This window comes from Schistocerca serialis, chromosome 9 (assembly GCF_023864345.2).
Source record: "Schistocerca serialis cubense isolate TAMUIC-IGC-003099 chromosome 9, iqSchSeri2.2, whole genome shotgun sequence".
In the NCBI taxonomy this organism is placed as follows: domain Eukaryota; kingdom Metazoa; phylum Arthropoda; class Insecta; order Orthoptera; family Acrididae; genus Schistocerca; species Schistocerca serialis.
In genome coordinates this window covers 265390415-265402536 of record NC_064646.1, presented here as the reverse complement: position 1 = coordinate 265402536, position 12122 = coordinate 265390415, and positions in this window count along the sequence as shown.

The following is a 12122-nucleotide window of genomic DNA, read 5'->3' as shown; positions in this document are numbered from 1 at the left end:
TCTTCCCTAGAAGCGATCTCTCTATTGTCTTTCATCAAGTCGGGAGCATTTATTATTTCACACACCGTAACACTGTTTCTTGATATTCTTTGAAATAAAATTGAAAAATTGGGCCGATTTTGAAAAAAAAAAAAGGACTTGTGCAGGATTCGAACACGGTACCTCCAGCGTGGTAGCCGTGAACTTTACCGCTGCCCTACGCTGACTTGCTCAAAACATATGTAATGTTACGGGTATACAAAGCACGCTATGAACTTCAAAATCGATTTTCTCAAAAATCAAGGCCCGTCGCTAAAAACCCGGATGCCAGGAAGTCAGTGCCTCTACAACATATTTGAAGCATATCAAAATCAGTGATTTACAGTATGAAGGGCCCCCTTCTTAGCGGCAGCAGAGGACTGTAAAGCTTTTGGTGTCTGAATCATCAACGTAACCACGGCGGTCAAAGTATACCCGGTTTGCAGTACTGTAAGTACAGAAATAAGTGAGCATGCAGTTTCATAAATTCACATTTCCACTTGTCAAGTACCACTCGCCATCTGAAGGGTTGTTGTTGTTGTGGTCTTCAGTCCCGAGACTGGTTTGATGCAGCTCTCCATGCTACTCTATCCTGTGCAAGCTTTTTCATCTCCCAGTACCTACTGCAACCTACATCCTTCTGAATCTGCTTAGTGTATTCATCTCTTGGTCTCCCTCTACGATTTTTACCCTCCACACTGCCCTCCAATACTAAATTGACGATCCCTTGATGCCTCAGAACATGTCCTACCAACCGATCCCTTCTTCTGGTCAAGTTGTGCCACAAACTTCTCTTCTCCCCAATCCTATTCAATACTTCCTCATTAGTTATGTGATCTACCCATCTAATCTTCAGCATTCTTCTGTAGCACCACATTTCGAAAGCTTCTATTCTCTTCTTGTCCAAACTATTTATCGTCCATGTTTCACTTCCATACATGGCTACACTCCATACGAATACTTTCAGAAATGACTTCCTGACACTTAAATCTATACTCGATGTTAACAAATTTCTGTTCTTCAGAAACGCTTTCCTTGCCATTGCCAGCCTACATTTTATATCCTCTCTACTTCGACCATCATCAGTTATTTTGCTCCCCAAATAGCAAAACTCCTTTACTACTTCAAGTGCCTCATTTCCTAATCTAATTCCCTCAGCATCACCCGACTTAATTAGACTACATTCCATTATCCTTCTTTTGCTTTTGTTGATGTTCATCTTATATCCTCCTTTCAAGACACTGTCCATTCCATTCAACTGCTCTTCCAAGTCCTTTGCTGTCTCTGACAGAATTACAATGTCATCGGCGAACCTCAAAGTTTTTATTTCTTCTCCATGAATTTTAATACCTACTCCGAATTTTTCTTTTGTTTCCTTTACTGCTTGCTCAATATACAGATTGAACAACATCGGGGAGAGGCTACAACCCTGTCTTACTCCCTTCCCAACCACTGCTTCCCTTTCATGTCCCTCGACTCTTATAACTGCCATCTGGTTTCTGTACAAATTGTAAATAGCCTTTCGCTCCCTGTATTTTACCCCTGCCACCTTTAGAATTTGAAAGAGAGTATTCCAGTCAACATTGTCAAAAGCTTTCTCTAAGTCTACAAATGCTAGAAACGTAGGTTTGCCTTTCCTTAATCTTTCTTCTAAGATAAGCCGTAAGGTCAGTATTGCCTCACGTGTTCCAGTGTTTCTACGGAATCCAAACTGATCTTCCCCGAGGTTGGCTTCTACTAGTTTTTCCATTCGTCTGTAAAGAATTCGTGTTAGTATTTTGCAGCTGTGACTTATTAAGCTGATAGTTCGGTAATTTTCACATCTGTCAACACCTGCTTTCTTTGGGATTGGAATTATTATATTCTTCTTGAAGTCTGAGGGTATTTCGCCTGTTTCATACATCTTGCTCACCAGATGGTAGAGTTTTGTCAGGACTGGCTCTTCCACGGCCGTCAGTAGTTCCAATGGAATATTGTCTACTCCGGGGGCCTTGTTTCGACTCAGGTCTTTCAGTGCTCTGTCAAACTCTTCACGCAGTATCATATCTCCCATTTCATCTTCATCTACATCCTCTTCCATTTCCATAATATTGTCCTCAAGTACATCGCCCTTGTATAGACCCTCTATATACTCCTTCCACCTTTCTGCTTTCCCTTCTTTGCTTAGAACTGGGTTTCCATCTGAGCTCTTGATATTCATACAAGTCGTTCTCTTATCTCCAAAGGTCTCTTTAATTTTCCTGTAGGCGGTATCTATCTTACCCCTAGTGAGGGGTACGAAACTCAATTGTGTCCTTTCCTAGTCGGTATACGAGGATAACGATTCTCGATACCGGTACCCCTTTGCATGATACTGAATTTCTATACTTTCGAAGCTGTGATCATTACGTAACTTGCATGTTTTGGAAACGGGCACCTTCAGTTTAAAGAGACAAGCTCTCTGCGAGGCACAAACAATAATATTCCGTGATAAGATGTCATGTATGTTCGATTGGCGGTCTGCGTCTTTATATCCCATTGTCAGGTTTGTTGTAAAAAAAAATCGTACTCACCCACCTAATGGACATTAAAAATTCCACAGTTACAGTTACTTTGAGATTTTTCTGTACCAATAAGGAAAGATTCGACAGAAAGAATAATTTTGGATGATTTTTTATATATGTTATCAAGGACATATGTATTAGGCAGCTGTAGCTGTAATAAAAGTAATGGGATTATAATTTAGAAAGACCGACGATTCATAAGTAAGGTTAAATCTATTATTTAAAATACACCATCTTCGGATATCGGCTGCACGCGTTTTGTGGAGAACTCGTTCTGTGGTTGTTTAGTGGTGTGATGCGCTTAGATCAACGTTTTCTCCCTATTGAACATGCAAGAAGGACTTCGTTGTAAGGTAAGGAATCCTCTGGAAAAATACCATTGCACTTGTTACCAACCACTCTGATGACTCAATTACTTGGTGTATGTTCCATAGAGTCTTACATTTTGAATGATGCTTTCCAGAATATACTTTGATGCACAATCACATGTGATTTAGCAGTTTTTCATTGTGAGGTTCCGCGTACTATTTTCATTATCTGGCCATTACACGCTATTAAAAGAAAATTCAAATCGAAAAACTGTAAAACAATGTTGCAGACATCCGGGTCATGGTATCTGTAAAGAATAAGACCGTAACAAAATACGTTGGTGACGCGATAAATCTGCGATTCGCGACCAAGAAGTAGGTGGGCGGAATGTTACATAATTTATAGGCGAACTTCACAATCACCTCTTACTAGACATGCATCACACTGCACTGCACAAAATATACGACCTGTGCACCCAGCAACATACACCACGTGAGTGATACTCTGAACTGATGCACTAACAGGTGGGAAACCATTCCTGGTTTTTACTACATTTTTTTTTATTTATTTAAGGAACAGAAGTTTATATGCCGGTGCTTGACAAAATGAAAGAACAAAATAAAATGGGATCCAAAAGAAATACCGTAGTAGCGATATGAAAAAGGATTATCCAAAATCGAAATAGCTTTTGGTGACTCAAATAAAAGACTTAAGCCTTACTTGTGGCTATATGCTGATATTAATATTTTGTGGAACTTGCATTACAGTTAAATTGCCAGAACGATTCTGGAACGCAAACAATCACGATTAACAAGTTAAAGTGTAGTGAACCCAGCTGAATAATGAGAATCACTTCCCGCAACGCATGATACACGAGATACAGGGTGTTTCAAAAATGAGCGGTATATTTGAAACGGCAATAAAAACTAAACGAGCAGTGATAGAAATACACCGTTTGTTGCAATATGCTTGGGACAACAGTACATTTTCAGACGGACAAACTTTCGAAATTACAGTAGTTACAATTTTCAACAACAGATGGCGCTGCAAGTGATGTGAAAGATATAGAAGACAACGCAGTCTGTGGGTGCGCCATTCTGTACGTCGTCTTTCTGCTGTAAGCGTGTGCTGTTCACAACGTGCAAGTGTGCTGTAGACAACATTGTTTATTCCTTAGAACAGAGGATTTTTCTGGTGTTGGAATTCCACCGCCTAGAACACAGTGTTGTTGCAACAAGACGAAGTTTTCAACGAAGATTTAATGTAACCAAAGGACCGAAAAGCGATACAATAAAGGATCTGTTTGAAAAATTTCAACGGACTGGGAACGTGACGGATGAACGTGCTGGAAAGGTAGGGCGACCGCGTATGGAAACCACAGAGGGCAACGCGCAGCTAGTGCAGCAGGTGATCCAACAGCGGCCTCGAGTTTCCGTTCGCCGTGTTGCAGCTGCGGTCCAAATGACGCCAACGTCCACGTATCGTCTCATGCGCCAGAGTTTACACCTCTATCCATACAAAATTCAAATGCGGCAACCCCTCAGCGCCGCTACCATTGCTGCACGAGACACATTCGCTAACGATATAGTGCACAGGATTGATGACGGCGATATGCATGTGGGCAGCATTTGGTTTACTGACGAAGCTTATTTTTACCTGGACGGCTTCGTCAATAAACAGAACTGGCGCATATGGGGAACCGAAAAGCCCCATGTTGCAGTCCCATCGTCCCTGCATCCTCAAAAAGTACTGGTCTGGGCCGCCATTTCCTCCAAAGGAATCATTGGCCCATTTTTCAGATCCGAAACGATTACTGCATCACGCTATCTGGACATTCTTCGTGAATTTGTGGCGGTACAAACTGCCTTAGACGACACTGCGAACACCTCGTGGTTTATGCAAGATGGTGCCTGGCCACATCGCACGGCCGACGTCTTTAATTTCCTGAATGAATATTTCGATGATCGTGTGATTGCTTTGGGCTATCCGAAACATACAGGAGGCGGTGTGGATTGGCCTCCCTATTCGCCAGACGTGAACCCCTGTGACTTCTTTCTGTGGGGACACTTGAAAGACCAGGTGTACCGCCAGAATCCAGAAACAATTGAACAGCTGAAGCAGTACATCTCATCTGCATGTGAAGCCATTCCGCCAGACACTTTGTCAAAGGTTTCGGGTAATTTCATTCAGAGACTACGCCATACTATTGCTGCGCATGGTGGATATGTGGAAAATATCGTACTATAGAGTTTCCCAGACCGCAGTGCCATCTGTTGTTGAAAATTGTAACTACTGTAATTTCGAAAGTTCGTCTGCCTGCAAATGTACTGTTGTCCCAAGCATATTGCAACACATGGTGTATTTCTATCGCTGCTCGTTTAGTTTTTATTGCCGTTTCAAATATACCGGTCATTTTTGAAACACCCTGTATATTAGCTTCACAAATGAAAATCAGAACTAGAACAACACATGTTTTACGTTAAAAACAATATCAATGTACTGTGGTGCACAAACTGGTGAGAACTGACAGGAAACAGAAAATATGTTTGACAGTTAAGGTACTTTTCTTGGCGAATCATTTCCAACACGTGTTCTAATCAGCCCCGCGTTCCACGGTATTGGATACTAGGTCTATTCAAGTTATACTATTGACTATCCAACTTCATCACTATAAAGCCAAGTCTCCTTGCTGACGATATAATTATAATAAAGCTTAACAGGGATTAGTAACAGAAGGTATGCTACATGAAATATTAATGAAAATCATTGACTCATCTTTTGCAAGTAGATCACCTGTCAGCTTCGACAAAATACGGTCCATTAACGGACCACCAAAAACGCCACGGCACGACGGGAAGAAAAAAAAATGTACGACTGAATGTTCACATATCTGCACATGTGAATACAGATAACTAAAACGCACATGTTACAGACCTTTTCAAACAAATAGGTCTCCAAAAATTAAGTCTGCTTGCTACTTATCATATGGAGGATGAAAGAATTAATTGTCACACATGAAGACGTGTATTGGCCAGATACTACTGAGCATAGACTGAATGTAAGGAAAATATTTGATGTGCGTTCTTTAAACATGATATAGACGCCTGTTTACAGCAACCTCACAACACTTTTACGCTGTTGCGAAAATTGAACTTTGGAAACACGTATAATTTGAGAACAATATTAGCTAGCAAATAAAAGTAGAAATACAAATTGCCTCTACTGTTCACAACTTAGCCCTTTGAATACCACTGGCTTTTGCATGAAATCACTTTTTTTAAGTACCAGTGCCTTTCGCAGTAAACTATCGATGCTAGTGCAAGACAGACCATCTAGTGGTATGCTGAGGCACTTCTACGAATGTAGTGCGTTGCAGCAGAGTTCAAAGTGTCAGTCAGCGCTGAGATAGTGATTGTAGGAGGCTGTGTCTTGTGCTTTTCGTATGATGATCATTTTGAGGAGATTATTGACAATGACAGTAAGTATACGTCAAGTTATTGTAACGTAAATTTGAGTTTGTAGTAGAGCTGTTACGAGTGGTTTTGAAACGAAACCAGTCGAGCTGTATGTACTTTTGATATAAATTTATTAAATGTTAGGCCCATCGTTGCTTGTCATTTAGGAGTATAATTTGTTTTAGTCATTATGAATCAATGAAGTTTCCAGATGTGGGATTGTGATAGGAAAAAAGAGAAACTGCTTTCAAGTGTATCTCATGAAGTGATGGGTAGTTGAAAACTGTATGTAAGAGTGGTTCCATAGTGAAACCACTACATTAAAACATTGGATGTTTACATTTTGTCAATTTCTTTTTGTATTCGTTGCTTACTACAATAATAAAAGGTTAATTCTGTGAACAATGCTAAGATTATATTCCGAAGTGAAACAAGCACCTTAAAGTAATTGATCGCTTACTTTTTTCCAATTTATTCTTGTATTCGTTGCGTACTATGATGATAAAGGTCAATTTTCTGAAAATTATTAATTTTTTTTTTGTATTGCTGGGACCCTCGCTTACGTGGGGGAAGACTATGGATCCTTAAAATGTTCGACCGTCTCAGTCATAATTTAATTTACAGGTATGGACAGACTACATTATTTCATTAATACGATTTAATATTTTCTGCTGGTGAATCACTATTACTTGATAGGCGAACTTTTGAGTAAACCCGAGCACTAAATTCAAAATATGTGTATTGTGATTAATGAAAGAATCAGTTTCGTAAATGGCTAAAACGCAGCCTTATTTTCACTTACAACTAGAAAGTACGGTACGTGTACAAACAAATTGAAACGTTTCTCACTAAGGCGTGATATCGTGAGCACAAACCTTAAAATGCGCATTGTCCACAAGGTTCAAAATAAAGTTTAAAAAAAATTCTTGCTTCATTTGAGCCATCTACGAAATGATGATCAAATTACTGGGCACGTATTTTGTGTGTTCCTATCAGCCACCTTCCTACGACGAGGCGAAGACTAGTAAGCCTTCTTTCTGTTCGGCGCTGGTTTTGATAAAGTCCGCGGGTCGTCTGAAATCCAGCCGACCCTTGGCGTTTATCTCGCGGCAACGCCGAACGCAGCAGCTGCGCTCGGCCACGTATACAACAGGTGGCGGAGGCGGTGCTACAGTTTTGGACGCCGGTCTCAAAACAGTCAGGCGGAGGATGGGGGAGAAATGGAGGAAATTGAAAGGGATGGTGAAAGAAAGAGGAGAAAAAAAAACCAGGCACTCACCTTCAGATGTTCTGGAATAGGATGCGGCGTCGGCTACGATGAAACAAGACGTCAGGCAGGCGAACAGCGCCAAGACACGCCCACATGCAGGTGAATGCATTTTGCCCGCTGGCAGAGACGATGTTGGATAACTTCACTGACACACGCTATACTAGTGGCTCTGTATCTGTCGACAACACAAATAAATAACTCACGAAGACTCCTCACTACAACAGATTCTTGCAGACACGACCATTACCACTTCTTCTCAGTAGTGCAAGCGCAAATTATTCTCTTGACATGAAACGGAGAAAAACCTTCCCACCAATCTCACTCAAGTTCTGGCGAAATGCAACCAAGTTCTTGCTACTAAAAGCACGAAATACACAGCTCTTTAGCGTGCGGGAAACCAGTTTTGGGCCGAACTGCCAACCCCTCGCCACGTGAGCGTCGACAAAAGCACAGGAGGGGGGGAGAAAGACTTATTCTGCTCTCCTGCCGTGTGCGCAGCGACGTTGACTTATATACCGCACAGCCACTGAATCCAGAGCCGGTTTTTTCGAGCTGAACGGTGTCTGCAAGCAGTCTGTATGAAAGTCGGGTAGCGTGGCCGCGTCTGTCACAGGCAGGACTCTATGGAGTGCTTAACGCACAGCAGTGCTGAATAATGTCCGCAAAGCAAAGTGGGACGCTGCTACTGACGTCTTGTTTTTCTTCGCTGTCAGAAAAAAAACAACCAGCAACAAAGTTATGTAACAGCTCGCTCCACGGTTGGCAAGTAATTCTATAAAGCAACACGTTATTTCCCACACACACGCAACTCTGCAGGGTGTTTTTTGTTCATCCAGCGTCACACTACCATATCTGAAACGGACATTTATCTGTACCACTACAGTAGTTCAAACAAAACAATTTTTATTTTCATAGGCAACGCTTGTAACACTGGAGCACTTTGAAATCACCATGTGTAGCGAGGAGTTATGTCTAACAAACTTTGATATACATGCAACTTGAAAACAGCTCAGGTGTAGCTCGCTGCTTATGAAATAATATTCACACAAACCAGTGTCTATCAACAGTGATGACTCAGTATGAGGTTTCTCAGACGTCACGGTACACTGATACGTTTCAAGAACTGATATTAAACCATTATTAGCACAGCTTAGTCAGCACACGTTTCACACCTCTTTAGTGGCAGACCGCATGTGATTCAATGAACAGGCGATGTTTAGCGTTATGTAGACAGAGGGAAGAGCCGGTAATTTGCCTCGTGATAATATTCTTGGGTCAGTGTAGCAATATTACGCACTTCCCAGTCACATATTTTAGATAAAAGATCGGGTAAACAGAAGAAACTTATAAGACTAGTTCCAGCGACGCCCCGTAAACCAAGCAGGCATTTCTCGCAGCATTTGCTATCGAGCTCTGCAGAACTGTACGAGCAGCACAATCCACTATCAATCAGTGGCTGAACACCAGCGACGGTAGTTTGAGGACACCAACAACGGGCGGCCAACGTTTACGCGGAAGAGTTTGACGCGTAACTGAAGTTCGCTTATACGCCCACCCTACCAAACGCACTGGCAGCCCACGCGCGACTGCCCTCTGTGGCAAAACCGGTCTGAGCCGTACAGACGTGCCGCTGCCGTTCGGCTAACCTCGGCTCCGCTCGCCGGAAGGTCGGATCGCCTGGTCGACAGCGTTCCTGGCGGCGAGACGGTGATCTACCAGCAGTGCGCAGCTAGCGTTGTAGCGAAACATGACGCAGCCCCTCCGGCGGAGCGTGTATCGCTGCTCTAGCTACAAAGAGTGTTCGATCTGCCTGCAGCAACGCGGTTTAATTACTGCACTGACAATTCTAATCCGACAGTTACACGCGGGAAAAAAATTCATCTGCTCTCTAAAACGTCGGTCGTTTATTTGCTACTCCACACTTCCAAAACATGGAGGCGCATCGCTTGCAGCGAGTAATAAATCACGATCTATCGAAAAATGGAAGCAAGATCAGATATCACTGCCTGTAGATAAACGACCATCACTACGGTGACAAAAATCACATGGTGAGCGCATATCTATTATGAGCGGCGGTATTCTAATCATAAAATTATGTCTTTGATATTAATATACATCCGGAGAAGACTCAGGATTTTCAAGATGTTGCCCCTACCGTATTTTAGATCCTAAAATAAAACTTGCTGCTTTTTGTGTGAACATTAAGAAAATATGGAAGGTTAAAGTTTTAAGTCAATCCGATTCTTTAAAAAATGTTTTTTTTTCATTGATCGTGACCGGGCCAAAGATCTCACGAAATAAGCGTCAAACGAAAAAACTACAAAGAACGAAACTTGACTAGCTTGAAGGGGGAAACCAGGTGGCGCTATGGTTGGCCCGCTAGATGGCGCTGCCATAGATCAAACGGATATCAACTGCGTTTTTTAAAAATAGGAACCCCCATTTTTTTATTACATATTCGTGTAGTACGTAATGAAATAAAAATGTTCTAGTTGGACCACTTTCTTCGCTTTGTGATGGATGGCGCTGTATTGGTCACAAACATATGGCACACAATTTTAGACGAACAGTTGGTAACAGGTAGGTGTTTAAATTAAAATACAGAACGTAGGCACGTTTGGACATTTTATCCCAGTTGCTCCAATGTGATACAGGTACCTTTATGAACTTATCGTTTCTGAGAACGCATGCTGTTACAGCGTGATTACCTGTAAATACCACATTAATGCAATAAATGCTCAAAATGATGTCCGTCAACCTCAATGCATTTGGCAATACGTGTAACGACATTCCTCTCAACAGCGAGTAGTTCGCCTTCCGTAATGTTCGCACTTGCATTGACATACACTGACGCATGTTCTCAGGCGTTGTCGGTGGATCACGATGGCAAATATCCTCCAACTTTCCCCACAGAAAGAAATCACGTCAGATTCGGCGAACGTGCGGGCCATGGTATGGTGCTTCGACGACCAATCCACCTGTCATGAAATATGCTATTCAATACCGCTTCAAACGCACGCGAGCTATGTGCCGAACATCCATCATGTTGGAAGTACATCGCCATTCTGTCATGCAGTGAAACATCTTGTAGTAACATCGGTAGAACATTACGTAGGAAATCAGCATACATTGAACCATTTAGATTTCCATCGATAAAATGGGGGCCAATTATCCTTCCTCCCGTAATGATGCACTACATTAACCCGCCAAGGTCGCTGATGTTCCACTTGTCGCAGCCATCGTGGATTTTCCGTTGCCCAATAGTGCGTATTATGCCGGTTTACGTTACCGCTGTTGGTGAATGACGCTACGTCGCTAAATAGAACGCGTGCAGAAAATCTGTCATCGTCCCGTGATTTCTCATGTGCCCAGTGGCAGAACTGTTCACGACGTTCAAAGTCGTCGCCATGCAATTCCTGGTGCACAGAAATATGGTACGGGTGCAATCGATGTTGTGTAGCATTCTCAACACCGACGTTTTTGAGATTCCCGATTCTCGCACAATCTGTCTGCAACTGATGTGCGGATTAGCCGCGACAGCAGCTAAAACACCTACTTGGGCTTAATCATTTGTTGCAGGTCGTGCTTGACGTTTCACATGTGGCTGAACACTTCCTGTTTCCTTAAATAACGTAACTATCCGGCGAACAGTCCGGACACTTGGATGATGATGTCCAGAATACCGAGCAGCATACATAGCTCACGCCCGTTGGGCATTTCGATCACAATAGCCATACATCAACACGATATCGACTTTTTCCGCAATTGGTAAACGGTCCATTTTAACACGGGTAATGTATCACGAAGCAAATACCGTCCGCACTGGCGGAATGTTACGTGATACCACGTACTTACACGTTTGTGACTATTACAGCGCCATCTATCACAAAGCGAAAAATGTGGTCCAACTAAGACATTCAAATTTCTTTGCGTACTACACGAATATGTAACAAAAAATGGGGGTTCCTGTTTTAAAAAACGCAGTTGATATCAATTTGACTTATGGCAGCGCCACCTAGCGGGACAACCATAGCGCCATCTGGTTTCCCCCTTCAAGCTAGACGAGTTTCGTTCTCTGTAGTTTTTTCGTTTGATGCTTATTTCATGAGATATTTGGCCCAGTCACTATCAATGGACCACCCTGTACACTCCGTAAGTATTTATGGTATCACTATTATTTTATTTTACTCTCTTACATTCGGAAGAATGATTGTCAATTAATTTTCGAATGAGCTCTAATTATTGATTTTCTCGCCGCGGTCATTTCGAGAGACGAATGTGAGAGGAACTAGTAGCGCTGAATGTTTATTATTGTCTGGTCTGTCGGAGAATGGAAACCACATTGAAAATCAAAAATGTTTTATCTGTAACACTTATCTAATAGCTACCTCTCTACGTAGTAGTCACTCCACCTTAGACATTTGTCGTAGCGTTATACCAGCTTCCCTATACCCTCATTATACTAGGCAGCTCGTTGTCTGTGCCAAAATGTTATCTTCATAGCCATCGCTTCACGTGAGCGGAGAT